At 39.8% G+C, this 23793-nt stretch overlaps 1 protein-coding gene and 1 pseudogene across 13 annotated transcripts in view; one reads left to right on the top strand and one right to left on the bottom strand.

The window, feature by feature from the left end:
* Positions 1 to 23793, top strand: part of MYO3B (myosin IIIB) — a 489550-nt gene that overhangs the window by 408644 nt on the left and 57113 nt on the right. The window lies entirely within an intron of this gene.
* Positions 21162 to 23115, bottom strand: LOC125172747 (60S ribosomal protein L27a-like; annotated as a pseudogene).

The raw sequence follows: 23793 nt of genomic DNA, 5'->3' as shown, positions 1-23793 counted from the left end.
TGGAAATACAGTTGGAATCATACAGTACAGAGCTCCTTCAAATTGCCTTCTTTCAGTTAGCAATATGCGTTTGAGCTCTCTGATTGATGTCTGCGTAGCTTGAGAGCCCATTTCTTTTTTTTGCTGAAAATATTCTATCGTGTGGCTATGCCACAGTTTGTTTATCCATTCACCTATTAGAGGACGTTTTGGGTGCTTCCAAGTTTTGGCAATTATAGAATAAAGCTGCGATAAATACTTTGTTCAGGTTTTTATGTGAATGTAAGTTTTCACTCTTGGGTAAATACCGAAGAGTATGATTGCTAGATTATATGGTGAGAGTATGTTTAGCTTTGTAAGAAGCTGCCAGACTGTCTTCCCAAGTGGCTGTACTATTTCATACTCTCACCAGCAGTGAATGAGAGCTCCTGCTGCTCCACATCTCCACATCCTTGTCAGCATTTGGTGTTATCAGTGTTTTGGATTTTGGCCATTTTAATAGACGTGTCATAATATCTCGTTGTTTTAGTTTACATTTCCCTGATGTCTTATGATGTGAAGCAACATTTCATATGGTTGGTTGCCACCTGTATATCTTTGGTGAAGTATCTCTGCAGATCTGTTACCCAGTTTTAAATTGTGTTGTTTTCTTATTGTTAAGTTTTAAGAGCTCTCTGTATATTTTGGATACCAGACCTTTTTCAGATACCTTTTACAGCTATTTCTCTCAGTTTCTGGCTTGTCTTTTCATTTTTTTTAAACAGTATCTTTGGCAGAGAAGTAATTAATTTTTTTAATGTATATATAATCAGGGAGAAAATATTCTTAGGTCAGCCTGACTCCCATCTTAGCTTAGCACCCATTCCCCATCCAAGCACTAAGAGCAGCCTGAGAGGAACAAGGTAATCTGTTGTTTAGTTTTTGAACATATGACACCCTGATACAAGGTGTTCCCTAAATTAAATGTAATCAACTTTAAGTGCTATAGGGAGACAAGACAGACATAGTCCAAAATTAAATAAGGGGAAAAAAAACTTGATTGTATGACTATCTGCAGAACCATAAGATTTTCCCCCCATTTTCATTTTTCTATGTGTTTCCAGTTTCCTTGCTCCTCATACTCCTTTAAGTAACTAGAGTTCCTAAAATGACCAGGAAAACTGGGGTTGTCAGCTTCCAGTAAAAACTATATTTAGCAAAGAAATATTGTTGGCTTAAATTCAGAGAGGGCTGGGAGAGAGTGAAGTGCATCCTTATTACTCATTCATTCAGATATTCAGCAGATGTCTGCTGAGTGTCTACTAAGTGGCAGGCACTGTGTTGGGTGCCTGCAGACAGCAGGATCCAGGCTTGTCCTTGTGAAGTTTACATTCCAAGGGAGAAATGGACAAGTAGCTCCGAAATCAAATCTCCTTTGACTGAGGTGTTAATAAGAGCGAGCAGTGGAGCTGAGCTACAAGGATGCTGGGTCTGGGGTGGAAGGGGGGTGGGGGGGAGGAGAAGGGTCACACAGGCTAAAACCAAAGCTGAGAACCGAAGGAGGGATAGAGAAAGGGCCAGGCAAAGAGGGGAGAAAGGTGTTTCCAGACCTTTGACTGTTCCCTTTCCACACCGGGGAAAGCTCACATGGGAGAGATAGGAGATTTTGGTTGTTCTTGTTTTTATAGTTTTTAAAATGATGAAATGAGGGGCGCCTGGGTGGCTCAGTTGGTTAAGCGTCCCACTTCGGCTCAGGTCATGATCTCGCGGTTCATGAGTTCAAGCCCCACGTCAGGCTCTGTGCTGACAGCTCGGAGCCTGGAGCCTGTTTCAGATTCTGTGTCTCCCTCTCTCTCTCTCTGACCCTCCCCCATTCATGCTCTGTCTCTCTCTGTCTCAAAAATAAATAAACATTAAATAAATAAATGAATAAATAAATAAATAAATAAATAAATAAATAAATAAATAAAATGATGAAATGTAACATGATTACAAAAAAAAACATTTACAACAGAGATGGGCAGTGTAAGGAATTATTATAAAGGAAGCACACACATAACCACAACTGAGATTGCAGAAAGAACTTGCCCACACCTCAGAAACATCCTGCACACCCTTTCCTGATTGTGACTCTCTTTTTCCTTTTTTTTTTTTTAACTTTTTAATGTTTATTCATTTTTTGACAGAGATAGAATGCAAGCGGGGAGGGTCAGAGAGAGAGGGAGACACAGAATCCAAAGCAGGCTCCAGGCTCTGAGCTGTCAGCACAGAACCTGAACGTGGAGCTCGAACCCATGAACCATGAGATTATGACCTGAGCCGAAGTCAGACGCTCAACCAACTGAGCCACCCAGGCATCCCTTGACTCTCTTTTTCTTAGAGTGAACCACCTAAGTATGCATCCTAAATATCACAGTTCCGTTTTGCCTGTTTTTAAACTTTGCATAACAAGAATCACACAGCATGTGTTCTTTGGTGTCTGGCATTTTCTTCTTTTTTTTCTTTAACATTACATTTTTTTAAGATTAACTTGTTTATATTCATTGCTATAGAGTATCCTACTTTATGAATCTAGTCTTCTATCACTGAGCATCTGGGCTGCTTCCAGTTTAGAGCTCTTACAAAAAAGAGATGCCCATGGATGATGGTCCCACACTCGTGGCAGTATAGCACAGCAGGCTTTGGAGGTCAGACAGACTTAAATGGATATCTCAGCTCAGCCAGTCTGATAGCTACTAAAGTTACTTAAGTGACAGTTACTTAACCTCTCTGTGCCTCTTCTCATGTGTAAAATAGGAGTAATAAAAATACCTATCACATAGGGTGTGCATGTAAAGTGCTTAACACAATACTTGGCATAATAGTAAGCATTCAACAAAAGTTTGTTCCTCCGTGGGGTTCTGTTTCTTATTCATGGAAGTATTTCGTTTTCCTTTGAGTAAGTTCTCTACCAAATTTCTGTGGCATGACCTATCTGGATCTAGAATTATAGAAGCTTCTGAGATACTTCTCAGCCCTCTTATTTTATTGATAAAGAAACAGTCTCGGTTGGTCAACACAGAGCTAGGTTCTAGGGAGAAATTGAGGAAATAATGCCTTTGGACCACTCTTTTGGCCCAGACTATTCTTGATGGTTCTTTGGACAGCCATTTTAGCTTCTTACATGTATTTTCCTCTTTGCTCTACAAAGGAACAGGGGAAAATAGAAAGCTCAAGGGGTTAGCTCTAAGGTAAGCTGTAGACTGATACATTATGTAGACTGATACATATCTGTTACATTATGCCCCAGACGTTTGATTGTGTATTGGTCAGAGTTTAGGATTTCATGGACTCTATCCTGGTTAGGTTCAGAAGCAAGCAGACAAAATAAGGGACATAAAGCCATGCCTTGAGGATTAGTGGCATTAGGTAAAGGTGTTTTGTTTAGCTTGAACTGCTGTTAGATTTACATTCAAATCACTTGTTATTTATTTAAAGGAATAGATACATTTCTTATTAAACTGTTAAGATGGGGGCGCCTGGGTGGCTGTTGCTTAAGCATCCAACTCTTGATTTCAGCTCAGATCGTGATCTCACAGTTCATGGGATCTAGCCATGCGTAGGGCTCTGCGCTGACAGTGCAGAGTCTGATTGGGATTCTCTTTCTCCTCTCTGCCCTTCCCTACCCCCCTCAAAAGAAATAAGTAAACATTTTTTAAAAACTGCTAAGATTAAATTGGAGTAATGACAGGAGGGAGAAATTAAAGATAAACAATTGATATTAAATGAGTCTACAATTTACTTCCAAGCAAGAACAGTTCCCAATGACTTTCTATTCCCCTGCTTCAAGTCTGCATTCTATCCTAAACCAGATTTTTCTGCCCACCATCACCCCCAAAGCTTTCTAGTCCCACATTTTGCCTATCTTTCCAGGATTTTGCTGGTATTTAGCCCTTTTATTAGCCTGCAATTCCCTGGTCTCTGATACACATTCATGAGAGAGAGAGAGAGAGAGAGAGAGAGAGAGAGAGAGAGAGAGAGAGTGTGTTTATATGTGTGTGTGATGCTCTGGCAGCTTTGAGGGAGCCCCAGCTCACAATTTGTCCTTCAAATATAAGACTTCAGGTTATTGGTTTAATCATGAGAATAATGCCTGGCACAAGGTAAGCACTTAATAAACATTTAGCTGCTGTTGCTGCTGTGATTTCTCACTCCTCAAATGAGAATCCCTTCTGAACTTGCCAATTTCCAAGTCAACAACTCCTCCTCCTTTTCTTTCAAAGTGTCAAGATTTATGGAGTATACTAAGATTTTTACAAACTGCACTTAGTTTTGTACTCAGTGTCACCGTAAGTCTTAAGAGTTTATCACCTTGAAAACCCTTGCAGCATTTAAGAGGAGTGGGACTAATCTGTTGGTATTTTCTGTGTCTGGCAATTTGTGTAATGGGAGGAGTTCTGTTTCATTAATCCACCTAAACGGTATAAGGACTATACCCCTCCCCCTGACTCCAATCTCCATTTCCTTTCTTCACTATCCAAAGGGGTCTGTTCCGCTGCTTAGCAGCAAGCAATTAGAACAGCCAGTCTACTTAGACATTATGCTGGGTTTGTCTGACCTAATATACATGAAGACTCAGTGTTCCCAAAGGGACCCTTCCTTTTTTAAAGGAAGAAATTAATGATACCCCTTTTCATTAAATTGGTGCCAGGTATTTTCTCTAAGCAGGCTATTTAGAAGAACAAATTCAAACAGGTCCAAGAAACAAATGCAAGAGATCTACAAAGCTCTTATAGGATGAGTTTACATACTATCCTAATTTCAAAGGAAAAGTTTTTATACCAGGACACAATGGCTGGGCTCTCCCAGTGGGCACACAGCAACTCTAAATGTCAAACTCTGCATTTGTGCAGAAATCAGATAAGCGCAAAGAGCTCTAGGCTTGTTTCTGTTCTTAACTGACTTGTCCTCCCAAGGACAGTTCACATGCTAACTCATTACACAGGTCTGAATGTTTGGGGTGTGGGTGGGGGACAGAACATCCAAGGATCCACTCCAAATCTCCAAGGATCAAATGACAAAGTATCCATTCCATTTGTTTTTCACTGCTATATTTACCCATGCTCAGAGTAGTTCAGCTCACAGCATCGCTGGTACTCTGCCTTCTGATTTTCAACTTGCATTGCTGTCTGGGAACCAGGGCCCTTCTCATCTCTTGTGGGCTGGTCATTCTTTGCTCTAGACCACATCCTCTTAATCAGTCCATTAATGGAACCCCCGCTTCTCATGGCAGTTTCTATTTAACACTGTGGGAAGGCACTGGAAAAAAGTACATCCCATTGTGTCTCCCCTTAGGGAGTTAGAATAGATGCTCCCTTTAAACTACCACTCTGAGCAGATCAACCCATATGAGCATAGGGGACACCCGTAAATAACTGCTGAGTAGTTAGGGGAATGAACACACACTGTATAAAGGCCTCGTTTACATTAACTGTAACCAGTAAATTATAAACATTGACCTTACAGCAATTCTCTTCTCTTCAGTGCTCCTGACAAATGGTCATCTAGGCTGCTTTGATACATTTTTTTTCCTAGACCTTTTTTCATTGTGAGACTCTTGGAGAAGCTAATGGAATTCATGCACTCTGATCCTAAAAATATTTTGCATATAATGTCAAGAACTCTTTGAACACCTTCATGTTCCCATCAGAGTCTACATTCCAGGTTAAGACTCTCTATACTAGTGAGAGGAATTGGCTGATTTTGAGGACTATCAATTTCTTGGTTAGAAAACTTAGTAGAAGGGTTTGTTTTTTCTTGCTCCCCAATAACTGAACAAAAAAAAAGGCTACTTCTTTTAGCATATGGTGGTTCTTCAAATATTGGTAGATTGCTATAGCTTTCTCAGTTAGACTTCTCTTTGAGGTTTTTGGCTCTGTAATTCATCAAATGATCCTTAAAAGCTATGTCTGCATTCAGGAAGTTTTGTGCCAGGATCTAAGGTCTCGGGACTAGACTAGAAAACGCACACACACTTGAAAAGACTAGAGCTGTGGCCTCTCAAAAATGCTATGGCAGGTTACTACAGAGTTTTCCTTCTTCATTGATAAAAAAAAATTATCCCCTTTTAAAAAACTAAAAACCTCATAACTATTGAAAAGACTAAAGCATTGAGCCCTATATTTATTTCTCTATCACCTTAGCTCTTTTTTTTTAATCAAAAGAATACTGCTTAGCTATTGCTCAATTTTTCATACTTAATAGAGAAGGAGGATTCTTACGAGAATTCTGGAATGAAAGTTGGAGCATAAAGATTGAGATAAAATCATTTTACACTTTCCTTTTAACTCCTGCAAGGTGGGGTTAATGTTTTCTGAGCCACTTTTAAATAGATGATTTAGGCATAACATATATTAGTATTATTATTGCTGTCCTTGAAAGCAGTTTTTTTCCTGCTTCTCGTTAATATCAACCTGAACTTAGATGCTACCCCCGGACTTCTTAGGCCACTAATTTTGATAAGAGTAATAATGGTCCCCAAAATCTCGTATGTTGTGTTTTGGAGATTTAATATTGTCTTTAGTTTTTCTTTCATGAAAAGCTGCATTGTAACTATGTAGAATTTAGAGAAGAATCATGGGAAGAAAAACCAAAACAATTCATAAAAACCCCAAATAATAGCAACAAGCCTGACTGAACGTCTAGAGATGAGGTATTTGGATTTGGTTTTACGCAGTAAATCGGCCCTCACAGAAAAGTGAGTAGGTTGGGCCAAGTCATGCCTGATTTCCCTACACTTATATTATTCTGTAACGAGAAGAGGCCGAGGGTGAATAATGAAGTTCTGTGCATTGACGGATATTTATCATGCTATCTGCCACCAGTAAAATGATTGCAGTCTCTGATAAACTTGGTTGTGACCCCCATTTTAACATTTTACATACTTCCTTCAAGTCTACTCACCCCCTAAACGTGTTTTCCTGCCTATCCTATTACAGTTGACTCTCTTTACCTTGATGTGGAGGCTGGAAGGTATGGGCCTATGGCCTTTCCTCAAATCCTAGAGGATTTGTGTGTGTGTGTGTGTGTGTGTGTGTGTGTGTGTGTGTGTGTAAAACAAGGGATGTATCAGAACAAATTAGGATAAATTGGGTATTGTTTAATTAAGGAGATTATAGCAAAAGGTTTATGGGCAGGAATGGAGCTGTTACCACACATACATACCTAAAGGGGCAAGGAAAGGGCATGGCATGTGGAATCCAGATGGAAAGGGCCACATGAGGATAGGGGCCTTAAGAAGAGAGATAACTTTCAGCAAAGGACACATTCAACACAAGACAACCCCACAGAGGATGCTGGGGAATAAGAGTATTTTCTCTTTCTTTCTTCACTCTCTTTCTTTCCTCTGATTTCTTGCTAGGGCTGTCTATTGGCCAAACCAATGGAAAGCCAAGTAGTCCATCCAGGTCAGCTTCTGGGGCAGAGAACTTGGTAGAAATGGATAGAGAGTGGATCTGTAGGGAAGGAATGCTACCTCATTTAAAAGGACCCAATAGAATGCAAATTGGTGCAGCCACTCTGGAGAATAGTATGGAGGTTCCTCAAAAAGTTAAAAATAGAACTTCTGTACAATCTAGCAATTGCACTGCTAGGTATTTACCCAAAGGATATAAAAATATAGATTCGAAGGGGTACATGCATTCTGCTGTTATAAGCAACATTATCAACAATAGCCAAGGTCTGGAGAGAGCCCAGATGTCCATCAACTGATGAATGGGTAAAGAAGATTGGTGTGTGTGTGTGTGTGTGTGTGTGTATGTGTGTGTGTGTGTGTGTACATATACATATACACACATATATATACACACAATAGAATATTACTCAACCATCAAAAAAAATTAAATCTTGCCATTTTCAATGACATGATGGAGCTAGAGTGTATTATGCTAAGTAAAATAAATCAAAGAAAGACAAATGCCATGTGATTTCACTCATGTGGAATTTAAGAAACAAAACAGATGGACATATCAGTGAGGTCGCAGGGGTGGGGATTGGGAAGAGAGAGGGAAACAATGAGAGACTCTTAAAGACAGAGAACAAACTGAGGGTTGGTGGAGGGAGGTGGGTGGGGATGGGCTAGATGGGTGAAGGGTATTAAGGAGGGCACTTGTTATGGTAATTCCTGGGTGTTGTATGTAAGTGATAAATCACTGAATTCTACTCCAGAAACCAATATTGCACTGTAAGTTAACTAACTAGAATTTAAATAAAAATTTGGAAAAAAAATTTTTCTGACAGTGTAGAGCCTGACATGGGTGAAATCATGACCTGAACCAACTCAAGAGTCAGACACTTAACCAATTGAGCCACCCAGGTGCCCCTGGAAGATATTTTTAAAATAGTACATCAGTTAGGAGTTGTTCTCTGCTTTAATAAACAGACACTGAAATACAGTGACTTCGATAGATAAATGGTTCCTTTCTTTACGTCACCAGAAATCCAGGGAGGTAGGCAGTTCCTGGCATTGGTTCAGAAGATCAAAAATGTCAGGCATGGCCAAGACTCTGGAACTCTCTTGGCTTTTCTTTCATGATCCCAAGATGGCTGCTGGAGATCCAGCCATCATGGCTGCTTTCTTTGCAAAAGATCAAGAAGGATTTTCCTGGAAGCCCCACCCAGTGACTTCTATTTACATCTAATGGGCCTCCTTTATCTATAGAAGCTGGAAAACATTTGAGTTGATCACATTGTGCCCCATACCATATAAGAGTTCTGTTGGAAAAGAAATAGGGAAGAATGGAAGTTGAATAGACAACTAGTAGTATCTATCCTATGTAGAAATTAATCATCTACAGTACATATGCCCAAGGACATTGTTTCATGCTGGTTTCTAAACTTGGGAATCCTCAAGTACTATGAATCAGATATTCCCTCCTGAATGATCAGGTTTAGCCTCAGCTGCTTCATGGAATATCAAGGTTTACAGGCAAGAAAAAGACCACTTACAAGAGATGGTTATAAAATTCCCAGGCACATATTCAAGTGCCTTGTGGAGAAAGTTTGCAAACAAAATGAAGCTATTTCTGGTAAAGTCTAAAAGTAGAAGAAATGGAAAAACACACTTTGTTAGCATGCTGATGGAAGTATAAAGGAACAATTTTTGTACAAAAATATTTTGCAGTACATATTGAGACCCTTTAAAAAATTGTTCAGATCCTCTATGCCAATAATTCACTCAGAATTTGCCTTTTTAAAAAGTCTAGAAAAAGTTAAGAGGGCGCCCGGATGCCTCAGTCACTTAAGCATCTCTTTTTTTTTTTTTTCAATATATGAAGTTTATTGTCAAATTGGTTTCCATACAACACCCAGTGCTCATCCCAAAAGGTGCCCTTCTCAATACCCATCACCCACCCTCCCCTCCCTCCCACCCCCCATCAACCCTCAGTTTGTTCTCAGTTTTTAAGAGTCTCTTATGCTTTAGCTCTCTCCCACTCTAACCTCCTTTTTTTTTTTCTTCCCCTCCCCCATGGGTTTCTGTTAAGTTTCTCAGGATCCACCTAAGAGTGAAAACATATGGTATCTGTCTTTCTCTGTATGGCTTATTTCACTTAGCATAACACTCTCCAGTTTAAGCATCTGACTCTTGATCTTGGCTCTGATCATGATCTCATGGTTCGTGAGTTTGAGCCCCACATTGGGCTCTGTGCTGACAGTGCAGAGCCTGCTTGGGATTCTCTCTGTCCCTCTCTCTCTCTGCTGTACCCCCACTCATTCTGTCTCTCTCTCTCTCAAAAATGATAAGTAAACTTAAAAAAAAAGATTTTAAGTAATCTGTACACTCAGCATAGGGCTCAAACTCACAACCCCAAGATCAAGCATCACATGCTCCACCTGCTGAGCCAGCCAGGTGCCCCTAAATACTCCTTTAGAAAGAAATTGACAAAAACTTAAAGGGCAATTTATAAAAGGAGAAAATGTAAATGACTATGACTATATGCAAAAATATTCAACCTCAAAATTTAATATGAGAAATTAAAATTTTTGCCTATCAAACAGGCTAGACTAGAAAAAAAATGATGCATGGGCTATCAGGAATACAAGGAAACAAGCATTTATAGCATTGTTTGTGTCAGGGCAACAGCCTCTTTGGAGGGCAGTCTGCTAATATATTGCTTGGCCAGCAATACCTGCTCTATAATCTTATCTTCTGACCATAATTGGATAAGAATATTGGAAAATGTGTATACTATTCTGTGACTGGTTGTATTGATGTATAAACACAACTCAATAATGTTAATTATGTCACTAGGAGAATAATGGTAGATGAACAGAGGAACAGGGACACGTTTGACAGAGGACACAATATCTAGCACATAGTAGGTGCTTAGTAAATGTTTACTAAGTGTTTATTCAGGTGAGTAGTCTCTTTTGAGGAAATTCATTTTCTTTCAAAAAGCATCTTGCAGGGGCACCTGGGTGGCTCAGTCAGTTAAGTGTCTGACTTTGGCTCAGGTCATGATCTCACCGCTTGTGAGTTCGAGCCCCCCGTGTCGGGCTCTGTGCTGACAGCTCAGAACCTGGAGCCTGTGTCAGATTCTGTCTCCCTGTCTCCCTGCCCCTCCTCTGCTCACGCTCTGTCTCTCTGTCTAAAGTAATAAATAAAACATTAAAAAAACAAAAACAAAAAACATCTTGGATCTTGCACTTTAGTTGCATGTTATAAATATTTCTGGTCAACAATTGTAGCCGTGGGAATAGAGCTTAGGAGATGGGGCACAGCCATCTGTCTAGAACAGTGGGAGACTAAGAAATGGGATTTCTGGGGCGCCTGGGTAGCTCAGTCGGTTAAGCGTCCGACTTCGGCTCAGGTCATGATCTCACAGTCCATGAGTTTGAGCCCCACGTCGGACTCTGTGCTGACAGCTCAGAGCCTGGAGCCTGTTTCGGATTCTGTGTCTCCCTCTCTCTCTGACCCTCCCCTGTTCATGCTCTCTTTGTCTCAAAAATAAATAAACGTTTAAAAAATTAAAAAAAAAAGGATTAGAGTAAATTTTTTAAAAAATGGGATTTCTTTCTTTTTTTGTCATACACACACACACACACACACACGCGCGCACACACACATAGTCAAATTCGTTATGAAAATGAATGTGATCTCCAAATAAGACTGAAGAGAGATTACTAGTGGGCCTGGGAAAAGTCTGCAGGGAGCAAGGTAAACTGACTTAGGTTGCTCTGTAATTTATTTAGCTATATCCAGTGCTTTGGATGAGAGGAAGCTAAACTGGGTCATCTGATTGGTAAGCATAATCATTTTAGGTAAATTAGCATGGTCTGGAGAGATGGTCTCAGGCCTGACTAAAAAGAGGCTATATAGCTTGCTTTAAAGTCTTTTCTCCTCCTCTGCTCAAACATTTTTCCCACAACACACCTGAAAAATCCCCAAACCTTTGTTGCAAAAGAATTTGGCTACAGTAATCAGTGAAGACAACTTGAAATATTGGTTTTCATATCAGCACATTAAAATATGCTTGGATTTTAATGATGAAAATATGTTGAGTTAGAAACTTCTGCAAGTTTCATTATTTATTTTCTTAGTAATTCCCAACAGAATGTGTTCAAATCACTTAGTAAGAAAGTATCTAAAATGGGATGTTAAGAGACTTATTCTTAACTGTTTCTCTTACAAAGGGAAGGATGAAGTAAAGTTGCTCAGTTAGAAGGACTCTGGATAGAAAATGCAGTTTAGGCACATAACATAGTGACTAAGAAAAAAAAATGAGTTTTAAAATGTGGCTCTCGCATTATTATTTTGTTGATGGTAACACCTGAGAATTTTTACCATGTGAATTGTATAAGCAATAATGTTAAAATAAAGCTGACATTTTAGTCTCATTTTAAATATACATTACAGCTAGAATTTTACCACTTGACTAAGTTCTGCTTACCCCAGTAAGTAAATATTATTATCCATCTTACAAAGGGAGTTATGAGTGGCCAGTAAGAAAAATTCTATTTCTTCGACACATGTTTTACTAATTTGTTAGTTATCTGCACCAAACTTACTTAAATATTGAAATTGATAGAGTTATTAGATCATGCTAGTGAAGGAAAACTCAATCATAAAAAATTATGCACCAAGTGTGAATGGATTTGCCTTTCTTTTTTTTAATGTTTATTTATTTTTGAGACAGAGTGTGAGCAGGGGAGGGGCAGAGAGAAAGGGAAACACAGAGTCCAAAGCAGGTTCCAGGCTCCGAGCTGTCAGCACAGAGCCCCCAATGCAGGGCTCGAACTCATGAACCGTGAGATCATGATCTAAGCCAAAGTCAGATGCTCAACCGACTGAGCCACCCAGGCGCCCTGGGTTTGGCATTTTGAAAAGGGTCTCACTCTCAGTAAATAAATCTGCTCTGTATAATTCTGAAGTTCAAATGTTTCTGATTAGTGGCCTGCTGTCTTATTGGTACCTCCTGGAAGGCAATAAGATTAGTAGCGTGCATGAGTTCCTCATATCTCGGCATGATTGAGTCCAGGTTTGAGAGTTGAGCAGTAACCCTGATGAAGAACCACAGCATTCTGTACACGAGTCACAAACTCAGATCCTTAGAACTTTAACTTGGGGGTTTGTCAGCCATCTAACCTTTAATATTGACATCGTTTTAAATGAAACATTTAACCCATGGCATGTGGGAAACAGGCTGTACAATTTTTGTAAGCAACCTTCAGTGAAGCCAACAACTTGAACTGTATTTCTTGCATTTATTGTCATGAAGAGGATGTCTTCTGGTCTTTCCAGAGTGTTTCCTAAGAGCAAAAATAAAATGATGCAATAGAAGGAGAGGGAATGATTTTATTTATAAGCTTGATGTTTAGTTATAAATCTGATTTTCATACTCTAATACCGTTTGTAATAATAAAGTGGGGTGAACCAATCAGTGGAGGCCAGCAGCACAGGCAATGGAAGAATTCATCCAAGGCAGAATAAAGGAGATAGACATTTATCTGAACACACTGCAACGGAGCAGTGGACAGGATAGCAAAGGAGACACTGTCCAGGAGGCCATGGTGGGGGACTGTAGTTAAGGGGAGAAGTGAGGAGGTATGGGAATGTGTGGAATTTTCCTTTTTTGGTGCCTGTGCCTGGTTGTAAGTAGCCCATTGGTCATCTGGGGCCTGTGGGTATTGTGAGGTGGGTCCCCTAAGGATTCTGTCTGCATTCAGTCCAGGGGTCGCTGTGGGCGCTTTTACCTTGCTCAGGTTTCCACTGCTCAAACCTGTTATCTAAAAGCAGTGTCTACAGTAATTATAATAATATATTCTACTGACAGTGTCATTCTAATACCAACATTATAACTAGATGAGTGTTCATGAAGTCAATAAGAATTTCAGGAAGATCTTTGGGAATTTAAGTGTCTCAACTGAAAATGTAAACTTTCTCTCCTACCACTGGATCTTAGGTGATTCTAGTGAAGAATGTGACCTAGAGAAAAAGACTTATAGAAATGTTTGAGCTGTCTTTGGACCTGAAAGTGCGATGTTCCTTTGTGTACATAAAAAGTCAAATAGTGAAATGTTTATGACCGTCAACAGGGCACGGCTCCACCTGGAGCAGCAGAGAACAAATCACTGAGCTTCGCTCCTGATCAGCACAGGCTGCTTTGTTTGGGGCCTCTGGCTGAGGTTGCAAGGGAATAATCTGCTAAATGGCTCTGTTCTTAATGCTGAAAGGCCTTCAGGCAGAAAGTTCAGTGGAAAAAAATAACAGCCTGAGTCACAAATGGAATGTCACCGTAGGAAAACCACCTTTTTCTCACAGAGAACAGAAACAACCAGCGTTTGGAACCAGGGTCTCACGTAGTCTTCACACAGCCAAGTTGTAAAAACCTTGAGATGTAGGAGTGGGATGAAGAATCACATACATTTTTATGTGCTTTCAAATTAAAATTTCATATTCCATTTAGCAGCATTTTAAAGAAGTAATAGCACTAACATTTCCTGGCAACAAATACATTTTACAGCAGATCTTCAAGTGACGTGCTGTGGTGCTCTGCTGGGCAATGGATAAATTTTGGTTGTACCAAGATACTGAAGCAGTCGGGCAGAACTGGGCAGTCCGAGCGCCTCTGTCTGCCTGGTTGTGCCATACAAACGGTGTAATTTTCTGTGTGTCTTATGCCATGGCAAAGGCTAAAAAACCCGCTTTACAAGTAGGCTTTGCAAAATCCTTGAATTCTAAAAGAAGGAGCATGTTAAATTATTTTAGGAGTAAATACACAGAGGCAGAAACAGTGTAGTGTAGCATCCCCAAATAGAACGCACTATGTGCGCGGTGATAACAGAGTGTGAAGGAAGGCCAGTGGAGGAAAGCCAAGGACTTCCCATTGGGCTTTTTTGCTTCCTTTGCTTGACCATGCTGACTTTCTAACAATAAATACTCAGTAATGTTCTAGCAAATGTTCGCGAGTGAAGGCATATGGAGCGTTTGATTTTGTTTGTGTTTAAAATATGGTTTCCACACAGATGGCATTGGTTTAGCTGTTGTGTGGCTTTGTTTGGATCTTCTTTTGCTCAAAAAAGAGATGAGAACCACAGCTCTTTGAAATGTCCACCTCCCAGGTTTGTCTTCTGTAGTTTGCTTCACCACATTTGCAGAGGTACAGACTTTTGTCCCTAAGATGTCTTCATTTGTGAGACTACAGTGACTTTCAACAGTGTTTTCAGCTGGATCTTGAAATATTAGGGTTAAGGCATAAAAGGAGGCCATGAAATTCCATGGACCATGGATTTAAATATTTAGGTTTTTAGATTCCAGAGTGCAGTTACTGTAGCAGGAATCTGGCCATGATACTAGAGCTGATGAAGTCAACTATTTTTTTTGAAAGGTTGGATGTCCAGAGAAAAGGTCTACAAAAATGAAGTCAGTGGCATATGTGTCCTATTAAATAAGTTGGTGTTTAATATCCAAAGATATTTTTAGACATCCAGTCTTTCAGTTTTTCACTACCTTGGTGAAGACAAATGGGATGACAGAAAAAACAAGAGGAACAAAATCTTAAAATACTAGAAATTTGTACAATTGTGAGTGTCACTTTTTTGTTTGTTGATTATTATACCTACACTTTCGCATTACTTGGAGCCTGAATATTATTTCAGGGAACACTAGAGTGCTAGCTTTGTTTCCTCTTGTCTGTATTTAGCTTTCCTTTTGTCTGTATTCAGCTTTTCCTAGTGGCTCTTCCTTCACCCATCTTTCCAAAAGTGAGCTAAAGTCAGTGTCTCACTTTTGCATTTCCCCAGGGAAAAATGCAGCTTCCAGCAATATTCAAATAATATGTTTTTCTCTTCACACTAAGGTGGCATCTTGGGTTAAAGCAATTCTATAATAAGACACCCACTTCCATCAACACACTTACATCAACAGCCTCTCAAGGGTATTTATTGCAGTAGAATCCATGAAGCTGCACTTGAATTGTATGTTAACCCCTATGCAGAAGAGTCATTTCCTTCCTGGGACCTTGTGAAAGAGAGAAAGACTCTGTAAAACCAATCTGAATTATCTTCTGAAGATTTAAGTTTTGCATTGTGATGCATAGAAAAACTGAGAGTCGTGGAAATGTTTTGCTTTTATTTCCTAAGTCCTAGAATTCAGGTGATTTTGCCAGTTCTCTTCTGCAGGATCTGGTTCTTTTAACCATGTCCTCATTATACGGTGATATGGATTATTCCAACATGAGAGTATTTAGTAAATGCTTCACCCACCTAAACCTAATTTAACTAATTTGGAAGAGGATTAAGGAAACCCAGACATGGTATGATTGTGGGGGAAGATCCAAGTTTCATCTACTGAGCTGCCAGAACTATTGTTTCAAATGTTTTGAAAACAGATTTAGATCTTATACACAATCTTAGCTGAAGAAAAAGAGTTTCCCCGTTTGGAGAGAAAACGAACTTCTCCCAGCTGCTGTACCTGGTGCAGTGGTGTTTAAAGGAAAAGTATTTATCAGTTTGAAGGGTTGGAGTTGAATTGGTTTGTTTGCCTCTCTTTATTTAGCTTCTTCTCTTGTGCTAGAAAACCTGATTTTACTAGAGATAAACTAATCTTTTTCATATTAGATCTTACTTAGAATACCCCCATTTCACAGATGAGGAAGGTGCCTTGTCCACACTTGTGCAGCCAAAAGGTATCAGAGCCAAGATTCCACACAGGCCTTTCTCACTGTGAAGCCTGGGCTCTGGACCACTATGCTCTGTTGTCTTCCATGGCAAACAGATTTTATTCTACTTAGTGACGTAAAATGTCATAAGAAATGTCTTAGTCCATTTGGGTTGCTGTGACAAAAATACCACAGACTGGGTGGCTTAAACAACCAACATTCGTTTCTCACCTCAGTCCACGATCAAGGTGCCCTCAGATTCAGTGTCTGGTGAGGGCCTACTTCCTGGTGCATAGACAGGGGCCCTTTTGCTATGTCCTCGCATGGCAGAAATGATGAAGGAACTTGCCTGCGTCTCTTTTCCGAAGGCACTAATCTCATTCCTAATCATTTCCCAAAGGTCCACCACCAAATATTATCACGTTGGGGGTTAGGACTTGAACATACCAAGTTTTGGGGAGAAGGTGGGTACACGGACTCAGTCTAGCAGACAGTGCTTTGGGGCGGTTTTCCTTAATCTCTGGATGGCTGGCAGTGCCAATTTTATTTAGCAACTGACCATTCTGATCATTTGTCCTTAAAGGCACAACCCCTTGTACATTACTCTGGCCTAGTTTTTGGATTCTTTATTTGCAATTTTTCTTAGTGGCTTCACAGATCTTCAGGCAGTCCTCCATCGTTACACAGATATCAGTATAAACATTTATTCTACAAATCAGCAGCACCCAGACAACCCATCTATAAATGATAGGCAGGAATTTGAAGTTCCCACAGCCTTATCCTTAAGCCTATTGCTATCATTGCTTCCTAATGTGGTGCTAGGAACATAGTTGGGACATAATCTTTGTGAAAAAAAATGTCTATCCTATCATCCTGAAAGATTCCCCAGTAACAGCTGCCTTGCTGATTTAGAATTGCCTCCTAAAAGCCTGCTGTTAACATAACCTCATGTTTCTCAAGATAGATAACACTTTGATAGATTTAATTTAGCAGACTAGCCAGCTGGCTTTCACCTAGCAATGTGTAATTTCTGAAAGAATTGAAGACATTGGTGGATGTTTTTGAGCAAGAACAGCTAAAATATTTGTTCATTTCTTGAATATACATTCATTTGTCATCTGCTGTGATCTAGGCCACAGATGCAGAAAGATAAATATGATTCTGTACCTGCTCTCAGGTGGAATAATTGTTATTATATTGTTAAACACAGAATGAAATGGGAGCCCAGTGTTAGGGCCTTTAACTTGGACTTGGGAGTTAGGGAAGGGGCCGGAAGAAGATGAGTCTGAGCTGGTTCTTACAGGGCTAGCACATGGAGTTGTTGCTCTGTACCAGAAGCTGGGCTCTGAGGAACTGTTGGAGATGAGCTGGAGAGGTAAGTTAGGTGTCAGAGCAGGAAAGGATATGTGTGCTGAACTGAAGATTGCCGTCTTTGTTCTGAGAGGTATGGGGAACCATTGAAGACATTAAGCAGAGGATGACGCGTTCATTTAGAAAATTGTCTCCGGCTTCCATGTGGAAAATAGATAGGATGGGGCAAAACTGGAGATGACACTAGGAGAGAGGCAGTCGCTGTGGTCCAGGCAAGAGTTGATAAGGCCTGAATTAAAGCAGTGAGATAGGTGGAATGACTCCCACAGGGAGGACAAAAGTGGAGGGTGCAAGGCCTGGTGAATGATATATGATGGGGCTAGGAGAGGGTGGAATCTGGCATGAAACACCTTTGTTTTTGGCTTGCGCTGTCCCTGAGCACATTATAGAAAAATGGTGCCTTTTCAGCAATTTTCTAAGGCAGTGATTCTCAGTGGCAGCTAAAGATTATGAGAAAATAATGCTAGAGGAGTAAGTGTGAAAACAAGGGTCAGTCTTTTGGTTTGGAATTGAAACATTGGTGGTCAGGTGGTGGAGAGGTGGAAGCAGCCATCAAAGGTTGGCATTTCCTCTACCCATGAACAGCACAGGCCCCACCCTCATGGCCAAGGTTAGCACCTGCTTACATGGGATGCACCCCTGGTACAACATGGCAGACTATCCCACTGGGTGATATATAAGTATAAATATCTGTAAATGTTTATGGCATAATTGGGGAAACAGACAATATAATATGTGTTGTGAATCTATGCCTGGTTCTCATTTTTCTAGGCCAGTATATTATGAGAAATAATTCATGTCATAGCTAGTTTTCCTGTAGATATTCCTGACCCTTTTTATTTCTTGGTAATTTGCCCTACAGATTCCGATCTTTCATATTTGATCTTCTAGCAGTGCCTTGCACAGTTGGTCTCTATGTGTTTTACTAGTCAAGAATGGGGCTCAAGTAAAAGGTTTAGATTTTCTAAGTTAGATTGTAAACTCTCTAAAGCAGAACCACTCTCTATAGAAGGTATCTCTTATCGTGGAGATTGGACTGCTTTTAGGCGATACTATATGTACGTAGACTATGTTGTACCAGCAAAGTTTACCTGAATTGAGAAACTGCACTATTTAATAACTAGTGGGATGCAGGAAGCTTGTCAGTCAAAGTACAGAAACTATAGAATGGTAACCGAGCTAATTAATTCAAAATGAACACATGATTGTGTTCTTCCAGAAAAAGCTGCATGTGGGCTTAAGAACATAAGCCTTCCTATAGTCCAAGAGGTCTATCAATTCTGTTTTAAGTCTGGAAACCTGTTTATTTATTTATTTTTTGAAGTAAAATGAACAGATGACAAGGCAATTAACCTTGTAAATAAGCAGGTATAGTTTCTGGCATTTAGTGGCATGCAGGTTATAGACCTATGATTGACACAAAATTCTCCTAAAAATATTTTGTGTTATTAATTGAATAAGCTCCAAGGGAGGGAATGACTATCCCAGCATAAGCTAGAAAAGTATTTCAAATTAAGAGGTGAGAAGATAATACCAATATGTGTTTCACAATATAGCTTTTTTAAGAAAAGGGAAAACAAGTCTAATTGACTAAGTGTGCTCATAAACAGATATACAGATGGTCCTATTTAAGATTAATTTCCATCAATCAATGATAGTTGTTCTTTTCCCCTCTCCAGTTTTTCTTCAGTTAATTAGTAACTACAGTCCCAGTTAAGTTTAGAGTTCCTTTAAAATGTGTTCAATAACTGCCTTGTAATTGTTTCTTATTAAGTGCTTAGAGCTGGAATGAGCCTTAGAATTCACCAGCCAATCACCCCATTGTATAGTAGAAGAAACTAAGGACCAAGAAAGTTGAAATGACTTGCTACAGCTTAAAACAAAAAAGACTTTCACCCTATGCTGTTTCAGAACACTGCAGCACTTAATATAGCATGCATGTATTTGTTAATCAGAAAAACCTTATTGTGTACTATTTGCTGAAGTAAATTGTAAAGCCCTAACTAGTTTTGTTCTGAAATGTGACCATCTTGATGGTATGCACGCATGGTGGGCTCTCATTAACCTTCGTCAGGTTTAAGCAATATTAAATTCTAATTGGCTTCATTTTCAGTTGGCCATTATTTAATTTGTTGAGATTGACCAGTGTAATATATGGTTTTCAGGATTTCAACACAATTTGGGGATTTTTTGCAATGCAGATATTTTCCTTTTGCCCAAGGCAATAATAGACAGGGATGCAAACACTGCTTTAAAGAGGGTGTCTGCTGATTTACATATTTTAAAAGTATTAAGATCAAAGGTAATGAGAATTTAATCCATATGGCATGCAGAAGATAAATAAGAATATTAATACTGTATCAAATACTAATTAAAAGAAACACATGGATCTAATTTTAAGAATGTAACACAGGGATGAGATACTCTTTGTAAAGTTAAGACCTGATTGTTTTGTAAAAAGGATAGTTATGGTGAGTTGGTCTTTTCCCCTCAGGGTGAACGACTGGCTGGCTCATATATACAGCTTTCATAGGATCATGATAATAATTATGAGATGGTGGTAGTGCTTTAACAATTCACAAAGTGCTTTCATATCTTTTTTTCCTCTGCAAAACCCAACTTTTAGTCCTAGAACTCTTACCCCCACTTCAGTGAAGTAGAAATAAGCTCATAGAGGCAAATAACCCTGGACTTGACGTCAGTCTGGATCTCAGTCCAGTCTTAATCTCCCTCCCTTGCTCTCCCCCCACTTCCTCTGCCATCCTCTCTCCCCCTCTCTGCTCTAAAGATGATTACTCAGAAAAGTACAGGGAAATAAGTACTTGTATTTGCTGCGAGTAATGGGTGTGTATATTGGCACATTTTTAGAGGATCTATAACTGTTCATATACTTTATGCTAGTCATCTCACTTCTAGGAAGCTAATTTTAGGAAATAATCAGAAATATGGTCAAATATTTGTGCCTAAGGATGTTTGTGGCAATTGTAAGTGAAAAATTTTAATAAACCAAATGTCCAACAAAAGAAGAGTGTTTAAATTATAGTACATCTTACATGATGTAATGTTAGGGAGCTGTTAAAACTATATTTACAAAGAATATTTACAGTTACCAGCAAGTGTTTATATTTAAATGTTCAAAGAAAAAAATAGAATATATGATACATAATTTTTCATGTTTATTTACATACACCTACATACTTTCTGTAAAGAACCAGATAGTAAATATTTTAGCCTTTGTGGGTCATAGGGTCTCTTGCTCAGCTCTGCTATTGTAAGACAAAAGCCACAGACAATGCATAGACAAATAATCATGGCTGTGTTCCAATAAAACTTTATTTAGAGACACTGAAATTTTAATTTCACATAATTTTCATAATGCCATAAAATATTGTTATCTTTTGATTTTTTTCAACCTTTTAAAAATGTGAAAACCATTCTTAGCTCATCGGCCTTACAAAAACCACAGGCTTGGCCCAAGGGTTATTGTAGCTTACATTGTAGAAAGAAATAGCTTAAAATAGTCAATTATCTCTGGGTAACAAAATTATGGGAGGTCCTTATTTTCTACCTTAATATTCTTACCTACGTGTTCTACATTTTCTATAGTATATACATTATACTTTAATAATTGAAGAATGCACATTGTTTTTCTTTTAAGCGCTTGTTAGCATTTAATGAACCACCCTCCACGTGGCTTCAAGCTACCAGGACACAGGCCCTCGAACACACCCTTAATCTTCTTCCTAGCTTGTCCACCGAATTTGGCCTTTATGATGACAGGTTGTTTGGGGAGCTTTCCCTTCCCCAGAACTTTGCAGTAGCCCAATTGCACCACGTCAGTGACAGGAGCAGCTCCAGTCTCGTTTTGGGCAGCATTTGCCTGTGTCTGCTCACTGACGTAGGTCCATCCACAGATTATCAGGTTGGCAGTTGGGCAGAAGTCCTAGTTCTTGTTTAAGTGGTGATGCCTCCTGCCCACTTTTCCTGGGTGATATCTGTCAGAGTTTATCCTGTGGTGATGCCGCCAGCATTATCTCGGCCTCCTGGGTGCTTCCGGTGCTTGCTGACGTAGCTGTGGCTCAGGTGGTCCCAAAGTTTCTGGATCTTCCTAAATCTGATGGCATGTCAGCAGCGCAGACGAAAGAGCCACATTATTTTTTAAAAGAAATAATTTGTCCAGGTTTAACACCTGGCAAGTGTCAGGGGCAAGGTTCGAAAGAAAACCCCTTTCTCCCATGCCTGTTGCCTCCTAGAATCTCATGACTAGAAAGATCTTTAGAGAACTATGAATAGTTCAACCCTTTAATTTACAAAAGGAAATGAAGACTCCAAAAATGTATCAGCTTGCTCAAGATACAAGGCAATCAGTGTGAGAGTCCTAGATGGCTCCAGGCTTCCAGACTCCCTGTACAGTGCTCTTTTGACTTCCTCCCATGGCAGGATTAGTTGTAGGCAAGATTTGTGTTATTTTGGTTTTTTGTTTTTTTGTTTTTTTTTAAATCTCCAAATCACTTTTATTTTGTGTCTTCCCTTTCCTTTGTGTTTCCTTTTTTAAAAATACCCACAGCTGGGGTGCTTGGGTGGCTCAGTCAGTTAAGCGTCCAACTTCAGCTCAGGTTGTGATCTTACAGTTCGTGAGCTGTGCTGACAGCCTGGAGCCTGCTTCAGGTTCTGTCTCCCTCTCTCTCTGCCCTTCCCCCACTCATGTTTTTTCTCTCTCTCTCTGTCAAAAATAAATAAACATTAAAAAAAAATTAAATGCCCACAGCCAATTCTGTAGACTAATATGTTAAAACAGCAGAGGCCTGATATCCTAATAATCCTTTATAAGAGCACCCCACATGTGGAACAAGGTAGCTAGAAAAAGAAATGTTTGTATAGTCAGCTTTGTCAGAAAAAGAGTCAATTTATGAAGTCTTGGCTAGGTGGTTAACTGCCAGCCCTCCTCTGTGAGAACGTGTGTCTGAGAAGCCCTCCCTCCAGGGAACTTCTCTGTTTCCCCATGTACCTTTCAGCTCTTTAGACTCTCCTTTCCTGGTTGGCCTATGCTCTGACCACAGCCACACCTAGAAAAAGGGCAGAGAACTAGAGCCAGAGGTCCTGGGTTCTGGCCCTAGTTCTACCTCTTAGCTCTACAATCCTGGGAATGTTTTAAGGAAAAAAAAAATTCTGCTGAAACTCTCTTGTCTTTCATTTTCATTCACTAGCCAACATTTCCTGATCACCTAGAATTATATCAAGGTCACTTTGCTGGGCTGGGGACAGAAGGAAAAGTTGGTCACAGCCCTGGCCCTTGGTGTCAACAAAATGGCTGTAACTCCCCTGTCCACTTCCCAGAGAGCTGGGCATCCAAATTAAATTATCTATATGAAGTATTTTGAAAACTCAAACACTATGCAAATGTGAAAGGCCCTTTTTATTACCTGTGTCTGTGCTTATCACTAAAAGTCAAAAGGCAAGAGGCTGAGGCTTTCACAATGTTTAACCGATGAAGGAGGGCAGAGGGAGGCCCGGAGAGAGTTTCAAGACCTAAGGTTTATGGATGTGAGGGCGATCTGGCTGCGACATCTGTCACCCCATTGATCGCCAGGGTTGATTCGGCTGATCTGGCTGGCTAGGCGGGTGTCCCCTTCCTCCCTCACCGCTCCATGTGCGTCCCTCCCGAAGCTGCGCGCTCGGTCGAAGAGGACGACCTTACCCGATAGAGGAGGACCGTTCTTCGGTCAAGGGTATACGAGTAGCTGCGCTCCCCTGCTAGAACCTCCAAACAAGCTCTCAAGACCTAAGGTTTCTAAAAATAAAACAGACTGTCCACAGGTCTTTTCCTCCTACTGGTCTATCAGTATGCTAGCATAAAGAGCTGAAGGCAAAGCTGATGAAGTTAAGTTACTTCTACCTTGTGAGTAATTTGAACTTGCATGTGGTCTAATGGCTCTGAATTCATATCCCCAGGATATTAGAAATACCAACCAAAAAATGAAAAAATAAACAGCTTCCTATGTCCTTATAACCAAAAGAATAAACTTAGAAAAACTTTTCCTATTCAGATAAAGGTTTATGGTATTTTCAAGGTGTAGAGGCGAGACTGGTTATAAAGGATAATTTGACCTTAAGAACTCAAAGATGACGGACTTAACCCCTCTCTAATATTTTACTGTTCACTTCATATGGGTATATACCCCATGAGTGGCTAATGCACATATATAAAACTGCATCTTATAAGCCTGCATGGTCCTTTGTAATCACACGTATGTTTAATTACAAGATGACTTCATTGGAAGGCTTTTGCTGGCAAGTAATTGCACATCTAACTCAAACTAGCTGAAAT

Source organism: Prionailurus viverrinus, chromosome C1 (assembly GCF_022837055.1).
Source record: "Prionailurus viverrinus isolate Anna chromosome C1, UM_Priviv_1.0, whole genome shotgun sequence".
NCBI classification, from domain to species: Eukaryota; Metazoa; Chordata; class Mammalia; order Carnivora; family Felidae; genus Prionailurus; species Prionailurus viverrinus.
This window is presented reverse-complemented; position numbering and strand designations above follow the sequence as displayed.